General features: G+C 42.3%; 2 protein-coding genes across 6 annotated transcripts in view; one reads left to right on the forward strand and one right to left on the reverse strand.

Moving 5' to 3' along the window:
• FANCI (FA complementation group I) overlaps positions 1-14,623 on the reverse strand; it is a 78,950-nt gene extending 64,327 nt beyond the window's left edge. The window contains exons 1-2 of one of the 2 annotated variants that reach the window (XM_031668362.1): positions 14,121-14,229; positions 2,326-2,398 (exon numbers count right to left, since the gene is read on the reverse strand). The gene's annotated coding sequence lies outside the window, so the exon portion shown is untranslated. Of the gene's footprint in view, positions 1-2,325; positions 2,399-14,120 lie in introns of both variants that reach the window. The other variant, XM_031668363.1, reaches the window with a different exon arrangement.
• RLBP1 (retinaldehyde binding protein 1) overlaps positions 1-26,919 on the forward strand; it is a 104,157-nt gene that overhangs the window by 51,990 nt on the left and 25,248 nt on the right. The gene's annotated exons all lie outside the window — the stretch shown is intronic.

The raw sequence follows: 26,919 nt of genomic DNA on the forward strand, positions 1-26,919 counted from the left end.
AACCACTGCTCAGTGAAATAAAAGAGGACACAAACAAATGGAAGAACATACCATGCTCATGGATAGGAAGAATCAATATCGTGAAAATGGCCATACTGCCCAAGGTAATTTATAGATTCAATGCCATCCCCATTAAGCTACCAATGACTTTCTTCACAGAATTGGAAAAAACTGCTTTAAAGTTCATGTGGAACCAAAAAAGACCCCACATTGCCAAGACAATCCTAAGCCAAAAGAACAAAGCTGGAGGCATCATGCTACCTGACTTCAAACTATACTACAAGGCTACAGTAACCAAAACAGCATGGTACTGGTACCAAAACAGAGATACAGACCAACGGAACAGAACAGAGCCCTCAGAAATAATACCACACATCTACAGCCATCTGATCTTTGACAAACCTGACAAAAACAAGAAATGGGGAAAGGATTCCCTATTTAATAAATGGTGCTGGGAAAATTGGCTAGCCATAAGTAGAAAGCTAAAACTGGATCCTTTCCTTAGTCCTTATACAAAAATTAATTCAAGATGGATTAGAGACTTAAATGTTAGACCTAAAACCATAAAAACCCTAGAAGAAAACCTAGGTAATACCATTCAGGACATAGGCATGGGCAAGGACTTCATGTCTAAAACACCAAAAGCAATGGCAACAAAACCCAAAATTGACAAATGGGATCTAATTAAACTAAAGCTTCTGCACAGCAAAAGAAACTACCATCAGAGTGAACAGGCAACCTACAGAATGGGAGAAAATTTTTGCAGTCTACTCATCTGACAAAGGGCTAATATCCAGAACCTATAAAGAACTCAATCAAATTTACAAGAAACAAACAAACAACCCCATCAAAAAGTGGGCAAAGGATATGAACAGACACTTCTCAAAAGAAGACATTCATACAGCCAACAGACACATGAAAAAATGCTCATCATCACTCGCCATTAGAGAAATGCAAATCAAAACCAAAATGAGATACCATCTCACACCAGTTAGAATGGCAATCACTAAAAAATCAGGAAACAACAGGTGCTGGAGAGGATGTGGAGAAATAGGAACACTTTTACACTGTTGGTGGGACTGTAAACTAGTTCAACCATTGTGGAAAACAGTGTGGCGATTCCTCAAGGATCTAAAACTAGAAATACCATTTGACCCAGCCATCCCATGACTGGGGATATACCCAAAGGATTATAAGTCATGCTGCTATAAAGACACATGCACACGTATGTTTACTGTGGCACTATTCACAATAACAAAGACTTGGAATCAACCCAAATGTCCATCAGTGACAGACTGGATTAAGAAAATGTGGCACATATACACCATGGAATACTATGCAGCCATAAAAAAGGATGAGTTCGTGTCCTTTGTGGGACATGGATGCCGCTGGAAACCATCATTCTCAGCAAACTATCACAAGAACAGAAAACCAAATACCACATGTTCTCACTCATAGGTGGGAATTGAACAATGAGATCACTTGGACACAGGAAGGGGAGCATCACACACGGGGTCCTATTGTGGGGAGGGGGTGGGGGGAGGGATAGCATTACGAGATACATCCAATGTAAATGACCAGTTAATGGGTGCAGCACACCAACATGGCACATGTATACATATGTAACAAACCTGCATGTTGTGCACATGTACCCTAGAACTTAAAGTATAATAAAAAAACAAAAAACAGAAAGTTCTTTCATGAATAGGAAGATGTGTTTTTGTACCCTTGCAGAAGAGATCTAATTTACTTGGGCGAAGAAAAATAAACCAAGTTAACGTACCTAATTAAGAGTCCAAAGACACTTAATTTTTGCCTTGTAAAATTTTATCCTACCAGAATTTATAAAACCACTATAAGTCACAATCTGTAACAACTTAAACTAGCCCTTGTTCAAGACAGGAGAACAAATATGTCTCACTGGGCATGAAGAATCTCTATACAAGGCACCTTAAGATACCCCATTTCATTAAACACCAGCGGTTACTCGCCCCTTGTTAAGCATGGATTATGTATTAAACATTGCTGTTCTCTTCTCCACAATCTTAAAAGCACAAGTAAACCAAAGCAGATTTTACGAAAAGCACATTATGTAATTATAGGCTCCAAAATCAGCAACACAATCTCAGGTAGCCACTTCAACTCCCTTCAGTAAAATTATTTAAGTCCACTAGACAGGAAACTGCTGCTGTAGTTGATTCTGCAGAAGCCTCAAAACATGGAAAATGTTCCAGTGGGGCTTCAAACAGTAAGAAAAGTACCAAAACTAAACAAATCTACCAATGAATGTAGGAGATAGACAGAAGTTACATTAATTATTATTACCTTTGAAGATGGCTCTCAGGAGTGCTCCAGCAACTTTTCCTTTCACTGCTTGATTCTGAAGGAGATTAGTCAACTGCAAAGAAAGAAAAAGCTACAAGTCTCTGTCAACAGTCTTTTACCCCAATGACCTAAACACTCCATATGAAAAAGTACTCCTGTCAGGTTCAGATCATTCAGAGATACCAAGTACTACAAACACCATAATTTTTAGACAGAGGAGGGTATATCTTAATATGATCCTGGACTGTCAAGACTAAAATCTACTCATACTCATTCTATAAACATTTATGGAGCACTCAGCACTAAGTTGGGAACATACATTCATCCAACAAGTACTTTGTGAGCGTGTTATTTTCCTTAGGCATGTTATAAAGATGAACAAGACAGACATAGTAATTTGACTCAGAGTTTATAATAGAGCAGGAGGGGAAAGGATGGCAGAAAAAAAATTGTAAAAGAACCAAATAAGAGGCTGAGATAGAAAATAAGTGAGGAGGCCGGGCATGGTGGCTCAAGCCTGTAATCCCAGCACTTTGGGAGGCCGAGACGGGCGGATCACGAGGTCAGGAGATCGAGACCATCCTGGCTAACACGGTGAAACTCCGTCTCTACTAAAAAATACAAAAAACTAGCCGGGCGACGTGGTGGGCACCTGCAGTCCCAGCTACTCGGGAGGCTGAGGCAGGAGAATGGCGTAAACCCGGGAGGCGGAGCTTGCAGTGAGCTGAGATCTGGCCACTGCACTTCAGCCTGGGCGGCAGAGCTAGACTCCGTCTCAAAAAAAAAAAAAAAAAAAAAGAAAAGAAAATAAGTGAGAAAAGGAAGGAAACTTCATTTAGGGTAGTAAGGGGAAGCTTCTCTGAAGTAGGTGACATTTAAGTAGAGACCTAGAGGACAAGAAGGAGCTAATTATTCAAAGGAGTTAGAGAAGGATATTCCAGATAGAAGTATGATCATGTGCAATGGCCAAGAAGAAGCAAAGAGCTTGGCATATTTGAGGCCAAAGTCTTGTTTAAAAAAAAAAAAAAAAAAAAATCAATATGGCTGGAGAATAATAAAGAAAAGAATAGATGAGTTTGAAGAGAGACAGGAAAGGACCAGATTATGAAGAATCTTACAGGCCATGGTAGAAGTTTAGCTTTTGTCTATGCAACAGAAGTTACTAAAGAGAAAAGAAGGAAGTGAGATGATATTTTCAAAAATCATCCTTGCTCCTTGTGTGGAGAATGAGTTATGGGGGTTTAAGAGTGAAATGGGGATACCTGTTAGTAGACTGCTACTATGTTTAAGAGAGAGATGACAGTGGCCTAGACCAAAGTAATAGAGGTGTTATAAATTGAATTGTGTCCTCCTCACATCCCCAAATTTCATATGTTGAAGTTCTAACCCCCAGTACTTCAGAATGTGACCTTATTTGGAAATTGGGTTCTTGTAGGTGTGATTAGTTGATGTCATTAGGATGGGTCCTACTCCAATGACTGATGCCCTTATAAAAAGGGGAACTCTGGACACAGAAACACAAACAAGGGGAATGCCAAGTGAAGATGAAAGCAGAGATCAGGTGATACAAGCCAAGGAATGCTAAAGGTTGCCAGCAAACCACCAGAAGCTAGGCAAGAGACACAGAACAAATTCTCATAGCCCTCAAAAGGAACCAACCCTGACAACACTTTATCTTGGACTTCTAGTCTCCAGAACTGTGAAACATTACATTGCTGCTATTTAAGCTACCCAATTTGTGGTACTTTGTAACAGCAGCCCTAGCACACTAATACAGAAAATGAAGAAAAGTGGATAGATCCAAGATAAATATTTGAGAACTAAGAATAGAAATTCCTTAGTTTGGAAGTGAAGTAGGGGGTGGTGATGAAGGAAGAAATCAAGGAGGACTCCAGCTAGCTGGGTGAATAGTGGCACCATCCGTTTACGTGGTGAAAATCTGGGATTAAGGAAGCATCTAAATCACCCTGAGAGTTTACTAAAACAAATTTCCGGGTTCTACTCGCAGTTTATGATTCAGGTCTGCTGTGAGGCTCAGAAGCACTATTCTGAGATACCCAAGTAGAAGCGCCAAGTAGATGACAATGAAATATGTCAAAGTGGAGCATCAATGGAAACAGATGAGACCATCCAGGAAAGAATATAAAGAGAAGAGAAACACCAAGAGTCAGTCGTTAAAAAGAGAAGCAGCTGCCAGCAAACACAAAGGTCAAAAACACTGGAGGATAATCTAGGGAGAGAAGTGTCACAGAAACCAAGACTAATAAAACAATAAACTATCTCTTCCACAAGTACATGAAGCTGGTGTTTCCAGCTGGAGTCCATCTCTCTACTAAATATGTAATAAAGAAGTATCTGACTACTCTTGCCTGTACCTTCCAACAGAGTACTTGATCCTTGACATAACCCTTAGAGCAGCAGTTCTCAACCAGTGATTTTTGTTCCCCAGGGGACACTATACAATGTCTAGAAACATTTCTGGTTGTCACAGCCGGATGGGTGCTGTTGGAATCTAGTGGATAGAGGTAAGGGAGGCTATCATTCTGCAGTGCACTGGACAGCCCACAATAAAGATTTATCCAAGCCAAAACGTGAGCACTACCAAGGCTGAGAAGCTGTTGACTCTTTTTGAAATAGTTCAGTTTCAACAGAAAGCAGTGTGGCATAGAAGGCGGGGGGGAGAAAAGCTGGATCCAGAATCAGAAGCCTTGTATGTAAATCCTAGCTATACCATTTACTAGCTATATAACCTCAGGCAAGTTATTTTATCTGTCATGTGTGTCCATTTCTCCACCTCAAAGGACTGAGACAAAGGGTAGAAGAATTTGCACGGAGCCTAACACACGACAAGTACTCAACGAACGTTAATTTTCTTCTATTGTCTCTGTCCTCTACTCCCCTTCTTCCTCCTTCCACTTATGTGATCTTCAGTCTTCCTTTTGACCATGTTCAGTTATGCTTTTCACTACCTTTTAAAGCTCAGAAATAGAGCAAGTAAGATTTAAGTATCCCTGTTATCTCAGAAGGCCTTAAAATTTTTAATTGGCAGACTGGAACTACCAAGTTAACAGTACAATCCAAATAAATTTTAGTTTTTTTAAAAAAATAGAACATTCTTCATTTTGTGTTGTCTGATGTTTCCTTGTGGCTACATTGAGTTTGTGCGGTCTCACAAGAACACAGGTGATATCATGTCATTCTGGGAGTATCACATCAGGAAGCACATGATGTCCATCTGTCCCTCGTTGGTGATATTAATTCTGATCCCACTTTATAATTACTTCCCCCACCCTGTCCCTTTGCCACCAGTAAGCAATTTATAGGGAGACACTTTAAGACCATGCAAATATCTTGCTCCTCATCTAATTTTCTCCCTGTAAAATGGAAAAGCCCAGCAGAAACCACTGTTACCAAGTTATCAGTCAGTATCACCAGGAATGACACTGACATCAAGAGCTCAGTGATTTGATACACTAAAAAGGGCATGGTACCATTTCTGTGGTCCTTATGCCAGGCATACATAACCTTGGTCCAATCATGAGACAACACCAAACAGGCCCTAATTGAGACACATTCAGCAAAACAACTAATCAATACTCCTCAACACTATCATGATCAACAGAGATAAGGAAAGACTGAGAACTGTTGCAGAATGCAGGCTATCAGGGGGAAGTGACAAGTAAGAGCGATGTAGGATGCTGAATGGGATCCTGGAACATAAAGAGAACATTAGTGAAATAATTACTGGGGAGAATTGGAATAAGGTTCTTAGCTTCACTAATTATATCATATCAATGTTTTTCAAGTCCCCCTGGATTTAGCATTCATTGGTATTTCTTGCCTGGTTCAATCTTTACCATGACAATTGCAAAGTAATGATTTTCCAACTCCTGCACTGTAAGTAAGAGAACTCCTTTCTACCCATGTATTCATTTACTTACTTTACTTACCTTACTTACTTAGAGACAGAGTCTTCTTTGTCGCCCTGGCTGGACTGCAGTGGCACAATCATAGCTCACTATAACTTCAAACTCCTGGGCTCAAGCAATTCTCCTGCCTCAGCACCCCTCCAGTTAGCTAGGAATACAAGCAAGTGCCAATATGCCATGCTAATTTTTTAAATTATTTGTTTGCAGAGGTGGGTTCTCACTATGTTGTCCAAGCTGGTCTCAAACTCCTAGACTCAAGTGATCCTCTCCTTGAACTCCCAAAGTGATTTACTTATTTATTAATTATTAGTATGAACTTATACATCTCTGTAATTTTCAATGGTTCATTACTGAACTTAAATTATTTTGATGCTCAAATAGTCCCAGATTTGGCCAAAGGAAAACCTTTCAAGCTGGCTCTTGTGTCTTTGTGACATGCCCCCATTGTCTTTTTTGAGCACTTCTTTACTTTCTGGTATAGAAAGATGTTCCAGGTTAATCTTGTATCCATCCTGCCCACCCATAAACTCAGCCATTTCTCTGAAGAGCCCTGGTTCCCTTGAGTGGGGAATGGTTATGAAACAGCAAGGATCTAGGTGATGGGTTTGTTTGTTGTTACCATGGCATCTTTTTTAAATTTATTATTTTTCTTTTATAGAGACAGGATTTGATCATGTTGCCCAAACTGGTATTGAACTCCTGGGACTCAAGTGATCCACCGATTCAGTTTCCCAAAGTGTTGGGATTACAGGCGTGAGCCACCACATGGAGCAACTATGGCATCTTTGCTTCATGGTTCTTTCAGTGGAGAGAGCAAGGAAATGTATGCATGTTTATACACATAAAAATATACACGTGGCCAGGCGTGGTGGCTCACACCTGTAATCCCAGCACTTTGGGAGGCCAAGGCGGGCGGATCATGAGGTCAGGAGATCCAGACCATCCTGGCTAACAAGGTGAAACCTCGTCTCTATGAAAAAAAATACAAAAATATTAGCTGGGCATGGTGGCATGTGCCTGTAGTCCCAGCTACTCGGGAGGCTGAGGCAGGAGGATCACCTGAACCCAGGAAGCAGAGGCTGCAGTGAGCCGAGATTGCACCACTGCACTCCAGCCTGGGCCACAGAGTGAGACTCCGTCTCAAAAAACAAAGAAAAATACATGTACACATATACATACACATATCCGAGAAAGCCTAAGTTCACAAGTTCACACCAGTACCTCTTTTTTTTTTTTTTTTTTTTTTTTTTTTGAGATGGAGTCTGGCTCTGTCACCCAGGCTGGAGTGCAGTGACGCAATCTCGGCTCACTGCAAGCCCCACCCCCTGGGTTCACGCCATTCTCCTGCCCCAGCCTCCGGTGTAGCTGGGACTACAAGCACCCGCCACCACGCCCAGCTAATTTTTTTTTTTTGTATTTTTAGTAGAGGCAGGGTTTCACCGTGTTAGCCAGGATGGTCTCGATCTCCTGACCTCGTGATCCGCCCGCCTCGGCCTCCCAAAGTGCTGGGATTACAGGCGTGAGCCACTGCGCCCGGCCCAGTACCTCTATTTTTAATCTGTCTCCACAGGATTCTTTCTTGCCTTCCTACATTTCATAATTGCATGTCCCTTTACCAGTGAAAGAACACTGACTCTGAATATCAACATGTTTATTACATCTAAAATAGTTTCAAAATTGCTTGACCGGTACCACTACAATAAACAATCCTACTAAAGAGTTCAAGGTTTATTTGTATTTTTCCCCACCACTCCCATACCAAGACTGTGGGTAGATAATAAAATACTTAGAATAGTTCTTTCTCCCCTCCCCACCTTCAGTATGGTTAAAGTATTCTTTGTTTTTTTTGTAATGATACCCAGACATATGTATGTTTTCTCTTCTTCTTCATATGAAAGGGAGAATACTACACATTTTGCACATTTCCTAGAAGTGGGATGACTGGGTTGAGGGAAAATGTATATGCAGTTTTGCTGGGTATTACCAAATTCTAACCATGGTCATACCATTTTTCATTCCTACCAGCAATGAATGAGTACCTGTTTCCCCCAAATGGCTCAATCGGACAAGAAATAGTATCTTTTAAATTTACATTTCTCTTATTATGAGTGAAGTTGAGCATATTTTCTTATGTTTAAGGCCATTTTTTACATATCTTTTAGTGATCATTCTCATGTTTTTTGTCTTTTTTAAATATAATTTTTTTATCTCCCCCCAAGTTATTTATGAATTAGGGATATTAATCCTTTATCTGTGATATGTTTACAAATATTTTTTCCCAGTTTGCCATTTGTCTTTTGACTCTGCTTATGGTATTTCTGGCCACACAAACTTTTTAACTTTTATGTCGACAAACTTATCTTTTATTGCATCTATATGTTGTACGATAGTTAGACAGCTTTTCACTGCACTGAGCTTAAAGAGAAATTCATCCATGTTTTCTTCTGACATATACTTAGTTTTTTAATTTATTTTTTTAAGAGACAGAGTCTCACTGTCACCCCTGCGAAGTGCAGTGGCACAGTTATATCATAGCTCACTGTAATCTCAACCTCCTGGCTCAAGCGATCTTCCCACCTCAGCCTCCCAAAGTGCTGGGATTACAGGGATAAGCCCCTGTGCCGAGCCCTAACATTTATTTACATTTGTTTTTTACATTTACATTTCTGATTCATTTGGAGCTTACTCTTGAATATGAGAAACATCTAATTTTATCTATTTTTTCCAAATGTCCACCCAGTTGTTCCAATACCATTTGTCAAAGACTATATTTCACTGTTTTAAGATGTAATTTTATTATATACTAGATTTTACTTGTAGTTGGGTCTATTTTGAGACTTTCCACTCTTAAGCATTACCTATTCTATTCTTTGTATCCTATTCCGTTTCTGTTCATCTACTCACGTACCAGTACCGCACTCTTATTTATAAAAGTTTTTGTGGTGTTTAGTCTCCGCTAGGGTTAATCCTCCCTCAGAGCTCTTTTCAGTTTTTCCCTAACTATTCCTGTGTGTACAATTTGCTATATGAATTTTACAGTCAGCTTATCTAGTTAAACAAAATAGCTCAATGGAATTTTTATTGGTATTAAATTGATAAATTAACTTGGGGAGAATCAACATTTTCATGATGCTGAGACTCCCCAATCAAGAACAGGGGATATCTTCCTAGTTTTCTACTTTTGTCCTTTAGAAGTGTTTCATAGTTTTTTTCACATGGGTTTTGGACATTTCTGAGGTTTATCCCTATTTTTTGTTGCTATTATAAATGAGATATGGTTTGCTCTTTTTTTTTTTTGAGGCCAGTCTCCTCTGTCACACCAGGCTGGAGTACAGTGGCGTGATCTCAGCTCACACTGCAACCTCTGCCTCCCAGGTTCAAGCAAGTCTCCTGCCTCAGCCTCCCAAATAGCTGAGACTGCAGGCATGCACCACCATGCCCAGTTAATTTTTGTATTTTTAGTGGAGAAGGGGTTTCACCATGTTGGCCAGGCGGGTTTAGAACTCCTGACCTCAGGTGATCTGCCTGCCTCGGCCTCCCAAAGTGCTGGGATTACAGGCATGAGCCACCCTGCCTGGCCAACTGTTTTCCAACTTTATCTTCTAACTGACTATTATGTATGAATGCTACTGATTTTTGCATATTAATTTTATATTCTGATACCTTGATGAATTCTATTTATAGATGGTTTTATCACAGATTCTCCAGGATTTTCCAGGTATGCTATCATGCCATCTACAAAGAGAGATGTTTTACATTTTATGTTTTTCTTTCCTTCTTTTCCTTTTTTTTTTTTTAGATGGAATCTCACTTTGTTTGCCCAGGCTGAAGTGCAATGGTGCAATCTGGGCTCACTGCAACTTCCACCTCCCAGGTTCAAGTGATTCTTCTGCTTCAGTTTCCCGAGTAGCTGGGAATACAGGCATGCACCACCATGCCCAGCTAATTTTTGTATTTTTAGTAGAGAAGGGGTTTCACCATGTTGGCCAGGCTGGTTTAGAACTCCTGACCTCAAGTGATCTGCCCACGTTGGCCTCCCAAAGCACTGTAATTATGGGTGTGAGCCACCGCGTTCAGCCTTTATGTTTCTATTATCATGCCTGTGATTGTTTTCTCTAGGTTAACTGCATAGGCTAGCCAACCAGAACATTACACAGTAGTGGAGACAGCCGGCATCATTGCTTTGTTCCCGGCCTTAGAGGAAATGCCTCTATGGTTTCCGACTAAGATGCTGACTCTAGAATTTAGATGTATACATTTTATGATGTAAAGGAAACAGCCACCCATTCTGATTTTCTCAAGTTTTTATTAGGAATGAGTGTTGAATTTTGTCGAAGGCTTTCTGTGATCCTTGAAGATAATCGTATAATCTTTATAGTAATATACTTTCAAATATTGAACCAACCTTGTATTCCTGCTATTAAATCCCACTTGATCATGGTGTATTTTTTAAAATGTGGTGTTGCAATCTGTCCCTTAATATTTAAGACTTTTATATCAATATTCATAAGTGATATTAGTCTATAACCTCTTTTTTCTATGCTATCTTTATGAGGTTTAGGGTTATACCTGATAAAGACAGCATAAAAAATCAATGTTATATTTGTTTAATTCAATGTTATACTTGCTTCATTCAAAGTACTTGGAAGTTTTTCTTTATTATTTATGCTCTGAAACAATTTATGTAGCATTAGGACTATCTACCTGATCTTTAAAGGTTTGACAGAAGTTTCCTGTCAAACTGTCTGGGCCTGGTGTTTTTATATGAAGTAGTTCCTTCGTAACTTTCTCTTTTCTTCTATGGAAACTGGTCTGCTTAAGCTTTCCATCTCAAATTGGCTCAATTTTATTAAACTGTATGTGCCTAAGAAATTATCCATTTCCTCTAGGTTTTCAAATTTATTTGCACAGAAATGTACTGTAGTCTCACAGTATTTTTTGAGATTTTCTCTGTATTAACAGCGTTTCCCCCTTGTCATTTCTCATTTTGTGCATGTTTTTACTCCACTGTTTTATTATATTAATTAATAGTGTTTTTTTTCCCCCAAAGAACCAAGATTTTGATTAATTTGATCCACTATTTTTCTGTTCTCTACTTTATTAATTTCCACTTTTATCTTTAGTAATTTCTTTGTGTTTTTTGTTGTTGTTTACTTTCTTTTTTCTAGGTTTTTGAGTTGGGAATTTGTTTATTTTCATTATTTCATTTGTATTGATTTCATTATTTCATTTGTTAAACACAGTTGTTTTTAACATTATTCCATGGATTTTAACATATAGTATTTTTTTTGTTATCTGTAATTATTCTTCAAAAATCCTGTAATTTCTGTTTGTATCTCTTCATCCAAGAGTTATTTAAAAGGCATTTTAATTTCCAGGTAAAAGTGTCTTCTGTTTTTTGACTTTTAGTTTCAGTTTTCATTTCCAGTTTTATTGCATTGTGATCACAGAGAATAGTTTGTAGTAATTCTACCTTATGGGACCTACCCATGTTTTCTTTGTGCTCTAGTATATGACACATGATTAATTTTTATGAACATCCTGTGTGTTTAAGAAGAAAATATATTATCAAAGTTCTCTGCGTATATTTCAAATATTCTTTATATTTTCCACCTCTTTACAATCTGTGCTTTATTTAATTATCCTCAGCTCTGTATTCCACTTTACTAATTTTCTCTTTAGCAATGTTTCGTCTACTGTTAAACCATCTACTGAGGTTTTCATTTCAAGAAGTTTTCCTTGATCGTTTTCTAAATCCATCCCTTATTTTGTGGGTTCTATTCCTTCATTTACATCTTCAAATATGTTAAATACTAAGTCAGGCAGAGTGGCTCACATGTGTAATCCCAGCACTGTAGGAGGCTGAGGTGGGTGGATTGCTTGAGCTCAGGAGTTCAAGACCAGCCTGGAAAGCATGGCGAAACCCCATCTCTGCTAAAAATACAAAAATTAGTCGGACATGGTGGCACAGGCCCGTACTCGCAGCTATTCAGGAGGCTGAGGTGGGAGGATCGCTTGAGTCCAGGAGGTTGAGGCTGCAGTGTGCCGAGATCGCCCCACTGCACTCCAGCCTGGGCAAGAGTGAGATCCTGTCTCTAAATAAAAAAATAAAGTTAAATACTGTATTAAGTATTTGTGTTAAATATTTAAAGTTTTTTTTCAGATTGCTCTAAATCCTTGAATATGAATTTTCTCATTTCTGGTCCTGTGGGAGTCTTTCTTGCCACAGGACTTCTTTATGTGTTTTATAATTTTTTTACTCGAGTTCATCTTCTGTGGATCATTTTATCGAATGAACTGCATGCATATATTACTGATATGCTTAACAAATTTGTAGAGGATAAAAAGGTGATTAATATGGTTAATAGAATCATACAAAATGACCTTGAGGAATAAAATAAGATGAATCTAAAAAAGATGACAGTTAACAGACATCAAGTCTGTTGTTTTAAGAAACCCAGTCTCATTATGTTGCCTAAGCTGATCTCGAATCCTGGCCTGAAGGAATCCTCCCAAAGTGCTGGGATTACAGGTGTAAGCCACCATGCCTGGCCCATATATCGTTTTTAACATGGGTTCTAAAAGGACTTCAGAGATAAAGGAAACTTAGCTTAATATCAACATATACAAAAATAAGGCCGGGCATGGTGGCTCACACCTATAATCCCAGCACTCTGGGAGGCTGAGGCAGGCGGATCACCTGAGGTCAGGAGTTCAAGACCAGCCTGGCCATGGTGAAACCGTCTCTACTAAAAATACAAAAAATAAATAAATAAATAAATAATAAATATAAGAGCAATGAGACTACAATATAATGTTGCTGCTAAAAAGCTGATTTTGCATTAATGGAAAAATGAGGGAAATATTAGCATTACTCTATCCTAGACTCAGAATACAACTGGAACACTGTCTTCAATTTGACAGTGTTCATGCCTTCAATTTGAGGCATGAAACTTTAAATAAATAATTTAAATGCTGGTTTCAATGAATCTTGTCTATAGAATGATTCAAGTTACAACTCATGCAACAAGCCATCTCAAAAAATAGCTATAAAGGCAGTCTTCAATAATTTCAAAGAAAAAAAAAATCAAAGAGCAACCCTACATCAATTCCTAGTATGTCAGATAACAGAGACTAAGATGCACCTTGCTTCAATAACTACGACACTAACACATAAAAATTCCCTTAAAAACATAATACTCATCAACTGACAAAGAAAAAAACCCCATGATACTCAATGTCTTTACTTGTTTATACATATACCTTGAAGAGGGATTCTTTTCCAGGCAGGGACCTGGATAGGATGAGATCATTTATTATGGAAAAAGGAGCAGTATATCAGCTGAGAAAGAACATTAGGAAGAATAAACAGCCTAACATATAAGGCAATTACTATCCCATTTTATAATCCTACACTTATAGTGAAAACAGAGGCCCTAACTTTTACTAATAATCTCAAAATATTTTGCTGCTTATAAACTTAATTTAAGGAAAAATACAGAGAAGCATCAAAATGCAAAACTAATGTCTCAATCAATAACTATAGTCTGGATATTATCTTCAAATAGGATGGTTCTAAGGATGATAAAAGTATACTAATTTGCTTTTATAAATACAGTTGTAAAAGCATTCTATTCTTAGGCTATTTCAGGTTTAAATTTGGTCACAAATGCCCTCAAGTTGTCTATTTCTCTCATTCCCTCACCCCAATTTCTTTACCTCTATAAATTATTATTAAATAAATCCTTGTCTCCTACGGTGAATGGGGAGTATATGAAGAAGCAGCATTTTTCTTTCTCACATGTCCTTTGAATGTGTCATCACGCCTGACACTTATTTTAAGAGAACATGCTTCCTAATACTCACATCATCTTCTCTCAGGGTTTGAAGAAATTCTTGCAGTTTGTCTGCTGTTCCTTCCGCTGTTAGACATGAATATCTTCAGGTACCTATTATGCAATGGGTGCTCAACAAACTTAGGACTAACTATCTTTGAGTAGGTGATTGTTTTTTTTCTTCTTCTTCTTAAGTTCAGTGGTGAGATGATTCTTAAGCTAACCAAAATAATCTTGAAAATTCCCTGGAATTGCCTTATTAGGAACCTATATTCTAATCAAGTGGTTTCATAATTTTTGCCCACACTTGTTATCATCTGCTCACCATACTACCTAGAACAAAGCCTCCACTTAACAGCATATCAAGTATGTATGCATTATATATTATCATAAGCATGTAATAAAGTATTTGACAAATAAATGAACCAATAGCACTATAAATGCTATGTGCCAATTAAATGGTATAAAATCAAGTGAGAAGGAGAGCCCAAGAGTGTGAGGCTGCAGTGAGCTATGATCATGCCACTGTACTCCAGCCTAGGCAACAAGGTAAGACCCTGCCTCAAAAAAACAAAAAAAAAAAGAGGCGGGGCACGGTGGTTTACGCCTGTAATCCCAGCACTTTGGGAGGCTGAGGCAGGCAGATCACTAGGTCAGGAGATTGAGACCATCCTGGCTAACACGGTGAAACCCTGTCTCTACTAAAAACACACAAAAAATTAGCCAGATGTGGTGGGAGGTGCCTGTAGTCCCAGCTACTTGGGAGGCTGAGGCAGGAGAATGGCGTGAACCTGGGAGGCGGAGCTTGCAGTGAGCCGAGATCACGCCACTGCACTCCAGCCTGCCTGACAGAGCAAGGTTCCGTCTAAAAAAAAAAAAAAAAAAAAAAAAAAGAAAAAGAAAAAAAGAAAGAAAAGGTGAGAAGTTACCAAGGTAAAAGATGTAATTGTGTTCTTAAATGTCAAGGCTTCCCATCAGAGGAAAGCTTGAACTGGAACTTAGAGATTAAATTTAAATAGTGAAGACAACCAGGTTGTATACATTATTGAGAAGGGTATCATGAACAAAGGCATTCATATGGGAAATGAGAAATTTATTTGGGGAAAATGAGTAAAATGGCTGAGATAGACTCCAAGTAGGAAAATAGTGAGTAGGAAGGCTGGAAAGATAGGCTGCGAGTAAACAGGTTAAGGAATTTAGATTCTATTTCGTAAATCACTGAGAACCATTAAAAAATTCTGAGCAAAAGACAATCTCACAAGATTGCAAGTGTCTGAGGAAACAGAAACTAGCATCTTTGTGCAGATTAAAGTGGGGAGAAGGTAAGGAGAAACAGCAAATGCTAAGAGACCATTTGGAAGTTATTTTAGTGGAAATAATAAAGACCTGTACTAGGGTGGTGACTGGAGACTAGAAAAGATGAAATGGAGGCACATGAAGCAGATAGAATTCAGTGAGTAGCTATGAAAATAGAAGGGGGAAATACAGCCTAGTAGAAAGAAAATCTGTTCCTCTTCTTCCTCCTGTGTTTCCCATCTCCATAAATGGTACCATCATCCACTCAGCTGCTCAAACCAGAAACCTGGGTAACATTCTTAACAACTTTGCCTTCATCCTTCACCACATCCATTCCAAGTTTTGTCAATGTTACCTACTAAAAATCTCCCAAATCTGTCTACTTTTCTCTATCTCCACTACTGACACATTACTCCAAACCTCCATCATCTCTCACCTGAACTACTGCAATCGTATCCTAACTTGTCCCCTCTGTGCAGCCACTAAAGTATGTTTTTGAAACACAAATCTGATTATCTGATTTATCTTCCCTCCATGCCATACTCATCTTAAAGCTCTTCAGTGGCTTCCATTGCTTTCTTATCAGTCCCAAATCGTTAAGTAAGGATAAAATTAAGTCCTGCAAAGTCTGACCCATGCCTAACTCCCCTTCATCACTCTGCTCCAGCCATACAGAATTGCTTCCAGTCCTTTAAATCTCCAAGTTCTTTCTGCCACAGGCCCTTCCACATGTTTGCAGCTGGAACTTAAATAAATATTCTTCTTTCCATCCACTGCCCCCCAATCTTTTATTACTAATTCCTACAAATCCTTCAGATCTCAGCTGAATACACATCTCCACAAAAAGTCAATCTAGGCCAGGCGCAGTAGCTCACGCCTGTAATCTCAGCATTTTGGGAGGCCAAAGAGGGCGGATCACGAGGTCAAGAGATGAAGACCATCCTGGCCAACATGGTGAAACCCCGTCTCTACTAAAAATACAAAAAAATTAGCCGGGCGTGGTGACGCACACCTGTAGTCCCAGCTACTCGGGAGGCTGAGGCAGGAGAATCACTTGAACTCAGGAGGTGGAGGTTGCAGTGAGCCAAGATAGCGCCACTGCACTCCAGCCTGGCGACAGAGGGAGACGCCATCTCAAAGAAAAAAAAAAATCTATCTATCTATCTCAGTCTAGGTTAAACGTTTCCGTAGTACATCCTCTCATGGCACCAGTAAACTCTCTTACATACTGTCACCAATTTTTAATATTACATGTGTAATTATCAGATTAACAAATGTTACCTCCCACTAGACTATAAGTCCCGTAAGGACAGGGACCATAGCTGTTTTTATCACTGTATCTCCAGCACTTAACACAGTACCTAGCTCAAACTAGGTAACTAACAAATATTTGTTGAACAAATTATTGAACCCCTATAATAGGGAAGACACTGGGCCCAGCACTTTACGTTCATTAACATGACCTTCACAATACCACCTATTAAGTACGTGTAATATTAGCCCCATTTTAAATGAACAATTTTTGGGATTCAGAGATTAGGGAATTTTCCCCAAGATTAGAAGGGTAGCAAGTCGCATAGAGAGAAGTGAAACCCAAGTCTGTCCAGCTCCAGACTCCAAGATCTCATGCTTTGAACTACCGGATGCAAATAGGGCACACCAACCTAATAAGGTGTCCAGCCAGAAGGGACAGGCGGCTTCGGAGGGGAATACGTTTATATCAATCTAGGCACATTTGCTTAAATCATCCTAAAACCAGAGGTAAGACCACAGGCGGGTGGCTGTGAATTCCCTGAGCGCGAAGTAAATTTCTTGTCAAGAGACGCCGGAGAGCATCAGAGATCTGAAGTCAAGATCCGAGAATGGCAGAGCTCCGCCGGCGGGAAACGCTGCGGCCTTCCCTTCCGGGTTCTTCAGTTAACAAGTCGTGAACGCAAATACAGAAACTATAACACGAAGCAGCTGGTGATGGAGACCGTGACTGGACAACAAATGCAAAGCCAGGTTAAGGGAAATTTCTCAGAAGAGCTGAACCTCGACCAAGGGAGAAGAATTTAACCGGAGGGGCTCCCACTGAGGCACACCCCTAGGAGGGAACTGCGAAAGCTGAAGCAGGCAGCGCGAGACAGCGGAGAGCGTCTACTTTCCAGGCCACAGAACACCAAGTCAGAACACGAGCCTCCTTTCCCCCACGGAACCGCTCCCTCCTAGGGTCCCAGTCCCACAGCCCGAGCCCGAGCAACTCGCGAGCCGCTCTACAGTCACCACGGCCTCACCTCCGCCACAAACTTCCAAAAAGCCCGCTAAACCCAGCGCCGCCACACTTCCGTTACCCGTAACAACAAGTTCCGCCCTCGCGGCTCACTTCCGCCGTCCGAGTACCCGCGGGCGGGGTGTAAGATGAAGACTCAAGGGGTGCCGGGAAGCGTGCGGAGTACTAGAATGTCCCCGCTCACAGTCGGAGGGGGGCGCTGCCTGTCCGAACTCGCGCTCGGGACTGCCGATGAGCACGCGCTGTGGGACCTGAGCGTGCCCGGCGCGGTGTCCCGACAGGTTCAGCTTCCCTCGTGTCCTGTTGCGGGAGTAGTCAGTGCGGGAGGGGACTCACAACTGGTGGCCCTGCAGGTCTTGGCATTGGAAAAGCTTGGAAGGCAGAGGCGGATTTCATACTCCACCTTGTGCCAAGAGACAGTAACCCCTCAGATGTAAGCCCCCTGTTACTAGGGGTCTTAATGGACTTTTGTGGGTTGTGGTTTTTGTTTGTTCTTTGTTTTGTTTTGTCTTGCGCTCCCCTTGCGTAACCCCAGCGTTTAGCGCGTAGCCTGGTAAAAGCAGCGAATATTTGTTAAATGAACAACTGACAGTAGAGCGAAGACCGACAGAGGGTGGGCCGAGATTCTGTTTTGGGTTGACGGATCACCTTGTGCAAAGGGTCTGAGAGCAACGAGCAAGCAAGAGAGCCCCTGGCCAGTTCAGAAGGCGAAGGTGCTGGGTGGGAGTGGGAAGGCAGGGGTTCCTAACTCCTTTTCACATTGGGGGCAGTGGGGAACCGCTGAAGGGGAAGGATATGACTATGTTCGCATTGTAGAATGCTATCTCCGGCAGGTGAGTACCGCAGAAACTGTTCAAAAGAGATGAGCCAGGTGGGGAGGACTGAAGGCAGGACCCCTTAGGAGACTAAGTTGTCCCAGAGTGGTGGTGGCCCAACCGCGGCAATGGGGACAGAAAGGAGTGGACTGCATGTGAAAGAGATTAGGAGGTAGAGATTTAGGAAGCCCAAATATCCGGATTTGAGGGGGTGTGGGAGTTGTTGAGGAATGTTCAGGCTTGAGCGACTGGGGTTGGGGGGTGGGGAGTTAATCCTGCAGTTGACTAACACAGGGAGCACCGGAAAAGGATGATGGGGTGACGATGAACCCTTCAGATTTGAACTCACCAAATTTGAGGTGCCTGTGGGATGGCAAGTGAAGGAATGCTAAGATCAGGGAGCACTCAGTATGGAGCCTGACTCGACTCCCAGTGCGCGGGGGTAGAACGGGTCTACATGGCCAGTTATTGAAGAAACATAGCTGTTGGAGGAGAATGGTGCCTCTCAGCTGTCTAGACCTGCTCCTTGCTTGTGACCCTTGGGCATTTTTTTCCTTCTACATTTCTGTCCCAATACTGAGCTGTGATGTTTAATTAACACGGCAGCTTGAGGTAGAAGATGATTCTTGAAAGGAATCCTTTACCTTGCCAAGGAAACAGATTACTTTGCCTCATCTCCCCACACAATCTCCCAGGCTACTTGTGGGATTCAGACGTGAATCTGTGGGTCTGGTTAGCTAGGACAGGCTCATTAGCCTTTCGGAGCCTCCACTGGCGTATCCCAGACGTACTTACTGAATTGCTTGTGTGTCTACCCACTGGCATTGATGCTTCAGGGCTCTTGTCTCCCCTTGTTGCATGAATGTATCATCTGTGTTTTCCATTTGCATTAATAGGTGTTACATATGCAAAAGAAGAGAAGAACAGATTCATTCAGATGAACAACAATGGTTTTTCACCCTGGTGCAGGCTTCCTTAATTAAGGAGCAAATCTTATCCGTCTGTTTCATCAACTAGACACTATACACTGAGAAGCTAGTGATACACTGATTCTAGAAAATACAGCCAGTTAAAAACAGGTTTACAGTAATGGAACTAAATGTTCTTCAGACCTTGTCAATAGTACTTGTTTATCTAACAACATTATAGCTATTAATATTTACAGGAGTCCAGAGAAAAAGTACAAATGGAATCCCCTTACCACTCCCAACTCAGTCCTGCAGTGTGAGGTCTCAGGCTTCCTATGCCTGCATGTGGACACCCAGCCTGAAGATCCACACCATGACTCCCCCACAAAGCTGCCCTGTAGCTACCCTTTGGGTCTAGAGCTGTACATACTAGCAGGTCCACTCTAGGGAGGGTGGACCTAGGAAAAGGCCTCTCTGGGCCCTGGAAGCAAATTTGAGGATGGTTAAGTAGGTACCTAGAGCATGATCTAAAGGAAGGTATGTGGGCACATCCTCTAGGTTCCTTAGACTCTGGGCAGAGGAGGACCAATAAGGCTCCCACCCAGCCCAAGAGCTCCAGTTGCTTGGGATCAAGGGCAGCACTGCTTGAGAGAATGATCAAGGTAACACATATAAAGAGCCAAACTTAGAAGCACATGAAAGTGTTATTTCCTTCCAGCAATCCCACTACTGGGTATATATCCAAAAGAATTGAAAGCAGGATCTCAAAGAGATATTTGTATATCTATGTTCATAATAGTACTATTTACAATAACCAAAAGGTAGAAACAACACAAATGTCCCTCATTGTATGAATGGGACATACGACCGGGTGCAGTGGCTCAAGCCTGTAATCCCAATACTTTGGGATACTGAGGCGGGCAGATCGCAAGGTCAGGAGATTGAGACCATCCTAGCCAACATGGTGAAACCCCGTCTGTACTAAAAAAAAAAAATACAAAAAATTAGCTGGGTGTGGTCTCGCACGCCTGTAGTCTAAGTTACTCAGGAGGTTGAGGCAGGGGAATTGCTTGAACCCAGGAGGCGGAGATTGCAGTGAGCTGAGATCACGCCAGTGCACTCCAGACTAGTGACACAGTGAGACTCCATCTCAAAAAAAAAAAAAAAAAAAAATTGTGGGACATACATACTATGGAATATTATCCAGCTTTAAAAGGAAGGAAATTCTGAAACGTGCTACAACATGGGTGAACCTTGAGAACATTATGCTAAAGTGAAATAAGCCAGTCACCAAAAGACAAATACTAATGTACGTGATTCCATTTATATGAGATATCTCATCAAATTCATAGTAACACGCCGGGCACAGTGGCTGACACCTGTAATCCCAGCACTTTGGGAGGCCAAGGAGGGTGGATCACCTGAGGTCAAGAGTTTGAGGCCAGCCTGGCCAAAATGGTGAAACCCTGTCTCTACTAAAAATACAAAAATTAGCCAGGCGTGGTGGCAGGTGCCTGTAATCCCAGCTACTCAGGAGGCTGAAGCAGGAGAATTGCTTGAACCCAGGAGGTGGAGGTTGCAGTGAGCTGAGATCATGCCATTGCATTCCAGCCTGGGTGACAGAGCAAAACTCCATCTTAAAAAAAAATTCATAGAAACAGAAAGAAGGATGGTGATTCTGGGGTCTTGGGGGAGGGGAAATTAGTTATTACTTAATGGGTACAGAGTCTCAGTTTTGCAAGATGAAAAAGTTCTGGAGATCTGTTGCACAACAGTGTGAATATACTTGACACTACTGAACTATACACTTAAAAACCATTAAGATGGTAAAAGAAACAAACACAATACTACCTGGATAGCTCACAGGTTGTTAAGGAGAACTGGTTTACTCCACACGGAAGAAATTCCAGTTTGGTAGAGTTTGAGGCAGAGGTTTAACTGCTCACTATTTATATCACCAATTTGTAGAAAAGTGCCTGGCATAAGATAGTGCTTCATAAGGTTGTTTTGTTTTGTCTTTTGTATTGTTTTGTTTTGAGACGTGTTGGGAACAGGCCCCCAAATCTGGCCATAAACTGGCCCCAAAACTGGCCATAAATAAAATCTCTGCAGCACTGTGACATGCTCGTGATGGCCATGATGCCCACGCTGAAGGTTGTGGGTTTACCCGAATGAAGGCAAGAACACCTGGCCCACCCAGGGTAGAAAACCGCTTAAAGGCATTCCTAAACCACAAACAATGGCATGAGTGATCTATGCCATAAGGACATGTTCCTGCTGCAGATAACTAGCCAGAGCCCATCCCTTTGTTTCGGCGCATCCCTTTGTTTCCCATAAGGAATACTTCTAGTTAATCTATAATCTATAGAAACAGTGCTTATCACTGGCTTGCTGTCAATAAATATGTGGGTCAAACTCTGTTCAGGGCTGTCAGCTCTGAAGGCTGTCAGCCCCCTGATTTCCCACTCCGCACTCTGTATTTCTCTGTGTGTGTGTCTTTAATTCTTTTTCTTTTTTTTTTTTTTTTTTTTTGAGACGGAGTCTCGCTCTGTCACCCAGGCTGGAGTGCAGTGGCCGGATCTCAGCTCACTGCAAGCTCCGCCTCCCGGGCTTACGCCATTCTCCTGCCTCAGCCTCCCGAGTAGCTGGGACTACGGGCGCCTGCCACCTCGCCCGGCTAAGTTTTTGTATTTTTAGTAGAGACGGGGTTTCACTGTGTTAGCCAAGATGGTCTTGATCTCCTGACCTCGTGATCCGCCCGTCTCGGCCTCCCAAAGTGCTGGGATTACAGGCTTGAGCCACGTGTCTTTAATTCTTTAGTGCCGCTGGGTTAGGGTCTCCATGACCCAGCTGGTCTCGGTAAGTGCTGTCCATATGTGGGGCTTGAACTGGGGTTGAAGGATCGCTAGAGCGACAGTTGGAGAACATGGAACTAAGCTGGAGGACACCTGAGTACTCTTAAGCAATCCCTGTGGTGAGTAAGAAAGGGAGCTCAGAAGCATCAGGGTAACAATGGGAAAGGTGTGGGCTCTGGTTTGTTCCACCTTGGAACCTTTTCACACTAATGGTGAGGAAGAAGGAAAGTATAACAAACTAACAAGAGGTAACAGAGCAGGTTTGTTTGCCAGCTAAAGCTAAAGTGGCAAAGGAGGAAGAGGTTTATCCCTACCCTTCTGTAACCCCTCATTATTTTGAAGATAAAGAGTGGCCTGACCCTCCAGAACTTTCTTTTCTGGAGGACACTGGGCAAAAAATAGTTGCCCCAGTGACTGTTCAAGCAGCTCCTTGAGCAACCGCTCTCAGTTCTATTCAGGCAGGAATTCAGCAAGCTAGACGGAAGGGTGATATAGAGGCTTGGCAGTTCCATGTTAGGATACACCCCCTGAATCGACAGGGAAATGTTATAGCTACATTTGAGCATTTTCCTTTTAAATTACTCAAAGAATTTAAACAAGCTATTAATCAATATGAACCAGGTCTATGCCCGAAGTGTAAAAAAGGAAAACATTGGGCTAATCAATGGCACTCTAAGTTTGATAAAAGATTGGAACCCAATTTTGGGAAATGCCATGAGGGGCTTGTCCCGGGACCCGTTCCAACCTGGGGCATTTCCGGCTCAGGCCACTCCCTCACCCCGTACAATGTCTGTCCCCCACCACAGCCAGTAGTGCTGCAGTAGATTTATGCTGCGCAAAAGCTGCAAGTCTTCTGCCTGGGGAACCCCGCAAAAAGTTCCAACAGGGGTCTGTGGACCTTTGCCAGCAGGGAGGAAGCAGAGTGGAAAGTAATCCATAAAAACTGGCCCCTTGGCCGGGCGCGGTGGCTCAAGCCTGTAATCCCAGCACTTTGGGAGGCCGAGATGGGCGGATCACGAGGTTAGGAGATCAAGACCATCCTGGCTAACACGGTGAAACCCCGTCTCTACTAAAGAAATACAAAAAATAGCCGGGCGAGGTGGCAGCGCCTGTAGTCCCAGCTACTCGGGAGGCTGAGGCCGGAGAATGGCGTGAACCCGGGAGGCGGAGCTTGCAGTGAGCTGAGATCCGGCCACTGCACTCCAGCCTGGGCGACAGCGCGAGACTCCGTCTCAAAAAAAAAAAAAAAAAAGAAAATCTTAGTCCGTTCAGGCTGCAATAACTAACTACTATGGACTGGGTGGCATCTAAACAACAAAAATTTATTTCTCACAGTTCTGGAAGCTGGGAAGTTCAAAATCAAGACACCAGCAGTGTTGGTATCTGGTGAAGGCCGTTTTCTCATAGATGGCAACTTTTTGCTGTGTCCTTGCAAGGTGGAAGGCGCGAGGCAGCTTTCAGGTGCTCTATTATAAAGACACTAATCCCAAACCACCGCCTCCTAATACTATCTCTTTGGGGCTTGGGATTTCAGTGTATGAATTTAGGGGAACACAAGCATTCAGACCAAAGCAAAGAGAATGTCCCTGTTTTTAGGAAGTCCACACTGAAGTATTTAGGAGTAGAAGGGCATCATGTCTGCAACTTAACGCTAAAATAGTTTAGAAAAAAATATGCTTGGACATGGAGAATGAAAGAGTAAACGTGAAGTGTTAACATCTAGGTGAAAGGCATGTGGGAATTCTGTGTACCATTCTTGCAGCTTTTCTCTAAAGCTGAAGTTATGTCAAAATAAAAAGTTAAAAAAATACTGGCCCAATTGCAAATCTAGTGGACCTCTCTGGTCTATAAATAATCAGCAAACTGGGCCTTTGAAGTGCTATCTCAGCCCTTTTCTGTGGAGAGGTAGATACCTGTTCTCCTTCTACTTCGCCCCTCTTCTGCTGTCATCCTAGATCATCCTCATCCTATGGCCTCTTGGCCACTCCCCTCTCCACCTCCATGACTTTCTCTTCCACGTCACCTCAGCCACTCACCCTCCTGGTCATACCCCAAGCCACCTCCCAAATCACTACTCAGATAGCAACCTCTCAACTATCCAATTAGCCTGCTCAATTATTCCCACCTACCTAGTCTCTAATCTTCACTGCCTCTGACTCCTCATCTTCAATTGCAAGGTTAAATAAACCATGTATGCAATATTTATTTATTTATGTATTTATTCTTGTATTTAATATGGGTTTTTTTGTTTGTTTGTTTTTGTTTTTTAAACAGTCTCGCTCTGTCACCGAGGCTGGAGTGCAGTGGCATGATCTCGGCTCACTGCAACCTCCGCCTCCCAGGTTCAAGCGATTCTCCTGCCTCAGCCTCCTGAGTAGCTAGAACTACAGGCGCGTGCCACCACGCCCGGCTATTTTTTGTATTTTTAGTAGAGACGGGGTTTCACTGTGTTAGCCAGGATGGTCTCAATCTCCTGACCTCATGATTTGCCCACCTCAGCCTCCCAAAGTGCTGGGAATACAGGCATGAGCCACTGCGCCCAGCTGTTTTTGTTTGTTTGTTTTTTATTTTGTTTTGAGATGGAGTCTCACTCTGTCACCCAGGCTGGAGTGCAGTGGCACAATCTCTGCTCACTGCAACCTCCGCCTCCCTGGTTGAAGCAATTCACCTGCTTCAGCCTCTCAAGTAGCTGAGATTACACCACCATGCTTGGCTAATTTTTGTATTTTTAGTAGAGATGGGGTTTCACCATGTTGGCCAGACTGGTCCCAAACTCCTGACCTTATGATCCACCTGCCTCGACCCCCCAAAGTGCTGGGATTACAGGCGTGGGCCACCATGCCCAGCCTATTCATTTATTTGTTTTGAGATGGTCTCACTGTTGCCCAGACTGAGTGCAGTGGGGTAATCATGACTCACTGCAGCCTCAGCCTCCCAGGCTTAAACAATCCTTCCACTTCAGCCCCCTGAGTAGCTGGGACTATAGGCACGCACCACCACACCCAGCTAATTTTATTTTTTTGTAAGGAAGGGGTCTTGCTATGCTACCCAGGCTGGTCTCAAATGCCTGGACTCAAGCAATCCTACTGCCTCAACCTCCAAAATTGCTGGGATTACAGGCATAAGCGACTGTTCCCACCCTTTGCCCCCTTTTGCCTTTCCTTCCATCCCATTCACTCAGCAAACCCTAACCCTGTATGAAGCCATCTGTATTCTCTTGTTGGAGCTATACTTCAGCTGCTGGATTGTGCTAGAGAAGTAACGTGTAAGTGGGTGCCCCAATCTCAAGTGGGCCTTCAGCACTGTCAGATAATCTTCCCCAGTAAGTTTATCCTTCCTTTCTTCATGAAGTTGTACTTGACCTGCCCCCACACCCCCAAGAAAGAGAGAAAAAAATAAGTGTCGTCAGATGGATATTTGTATTAACTCCCCACCATCAAGTCTTTAAACTCAGTGTCCTCAGCACCAGTTCTTTCCTCCAGCTCCCTGTAGCAGTGGAGGGTGTTCCACCTTCCCGGCCGATTCTGGTCCCTCTGCTGGAGGGACAGAGACAGGTGCTTAAGGCTTCCACCTTCTCAGTGAGGACCTTACTACCACTTACCCCTCTCAGACCTTGGTCTTTAACCTCTAACTGTCTACAGCTGCCCTTTCATAAACACATCTCCTTTGGTGGTGAGGAGTTAAAACCAAGTTCCCATCTGAGGGCACCTATTTTTCCCCCCTGAAGTAGTGAGATCATCTGTGGAGAATAAAGGAGGAGATGGAAAAGTCTCCCCCATCCATCTAAACAAAGCTCCCCTTGAGCTCCCCTTGCCTTACAATTACTGCCCTCTTTCTCACCTGCTTTCAGCCAGATTTCTCGAAGTAGTCATCTGTTGTCTTTCTCTGTGTTTCTATATCTCCTATTCATTCTTCTGCTGTTTTCTTTCCCCTGGTAATTCACCAAAACAGCTGTGGCCAAGATCATGGCAGCCTTCTTGGTTTTTTGTTTGTTTGTTTGTTTTAGATGTAGTCTCGCTCTGTCACCCAGGCTGGAGTGCAGTGGTGCGGTCTCGGCTCACTGCAAACTCCGCCTCCCAGGTTCAAGCAATTCTCCTGCCTCAGCCTCTCGAGTAGCTGGGATTACAGGCACCCGTGGCGGTAACACTTGGCCCTCCCTTCTGTGACCTCCTGGGCTCAAGCAATCCTTCTGCCTCGGCCTCCTAAGTAGCTGGGACCACAGGTGCAAGCCATGATATCAAGTTATTTATTTTATTTTTTTAGAGACAGGGTCTCACTATGTTGACCAGGCTGGTCTGAAACTCTTAGGCTATCAATCCTCCCATCTCAAGCCCTGCTAATTTTTGTATTTTTAGTAGAGATGGGGTTTCACCATGTTGACCAGGCTGGTCTCACACTCCTGACCTCAGGTGATCCGCCAGCCTTGGCCTCCCAAAGTGCTGGGATTCCAGGCGTCAGCCACCACGCCCAGCTGCCTTCTTTTTTTTTAAATCCTGTCGACATGTTTAATCCCATCTTGACCCCCTATAGCACTTGGCACTCCATTATAAGACTCCCTGTCTTATAAAGCAACAGCTCCCCAGTACCTGGCACAGGGCCTGGTACATAGTAGGTGCTCAACAAATATTATTTTATATTTACATTGAAACAGAATTCTTTGAATTGTGGAATATAGCATCTTAGG

The sequence above is a fragment of the Papio anubis genome, chromosome 7 (genome assembly GCF_008728515.1).
Source record: "Papio anubis isolate 15944 chromosome 7, Panubis1.0, whole genome shotgun sequence".
Classification (NCBI taxonomy): domain Eukaryota; kingdom Metazoa; phylum Chordata; class Mammalia; order Primates; family Cercopithecidae; genus Papio; species Papio anubis.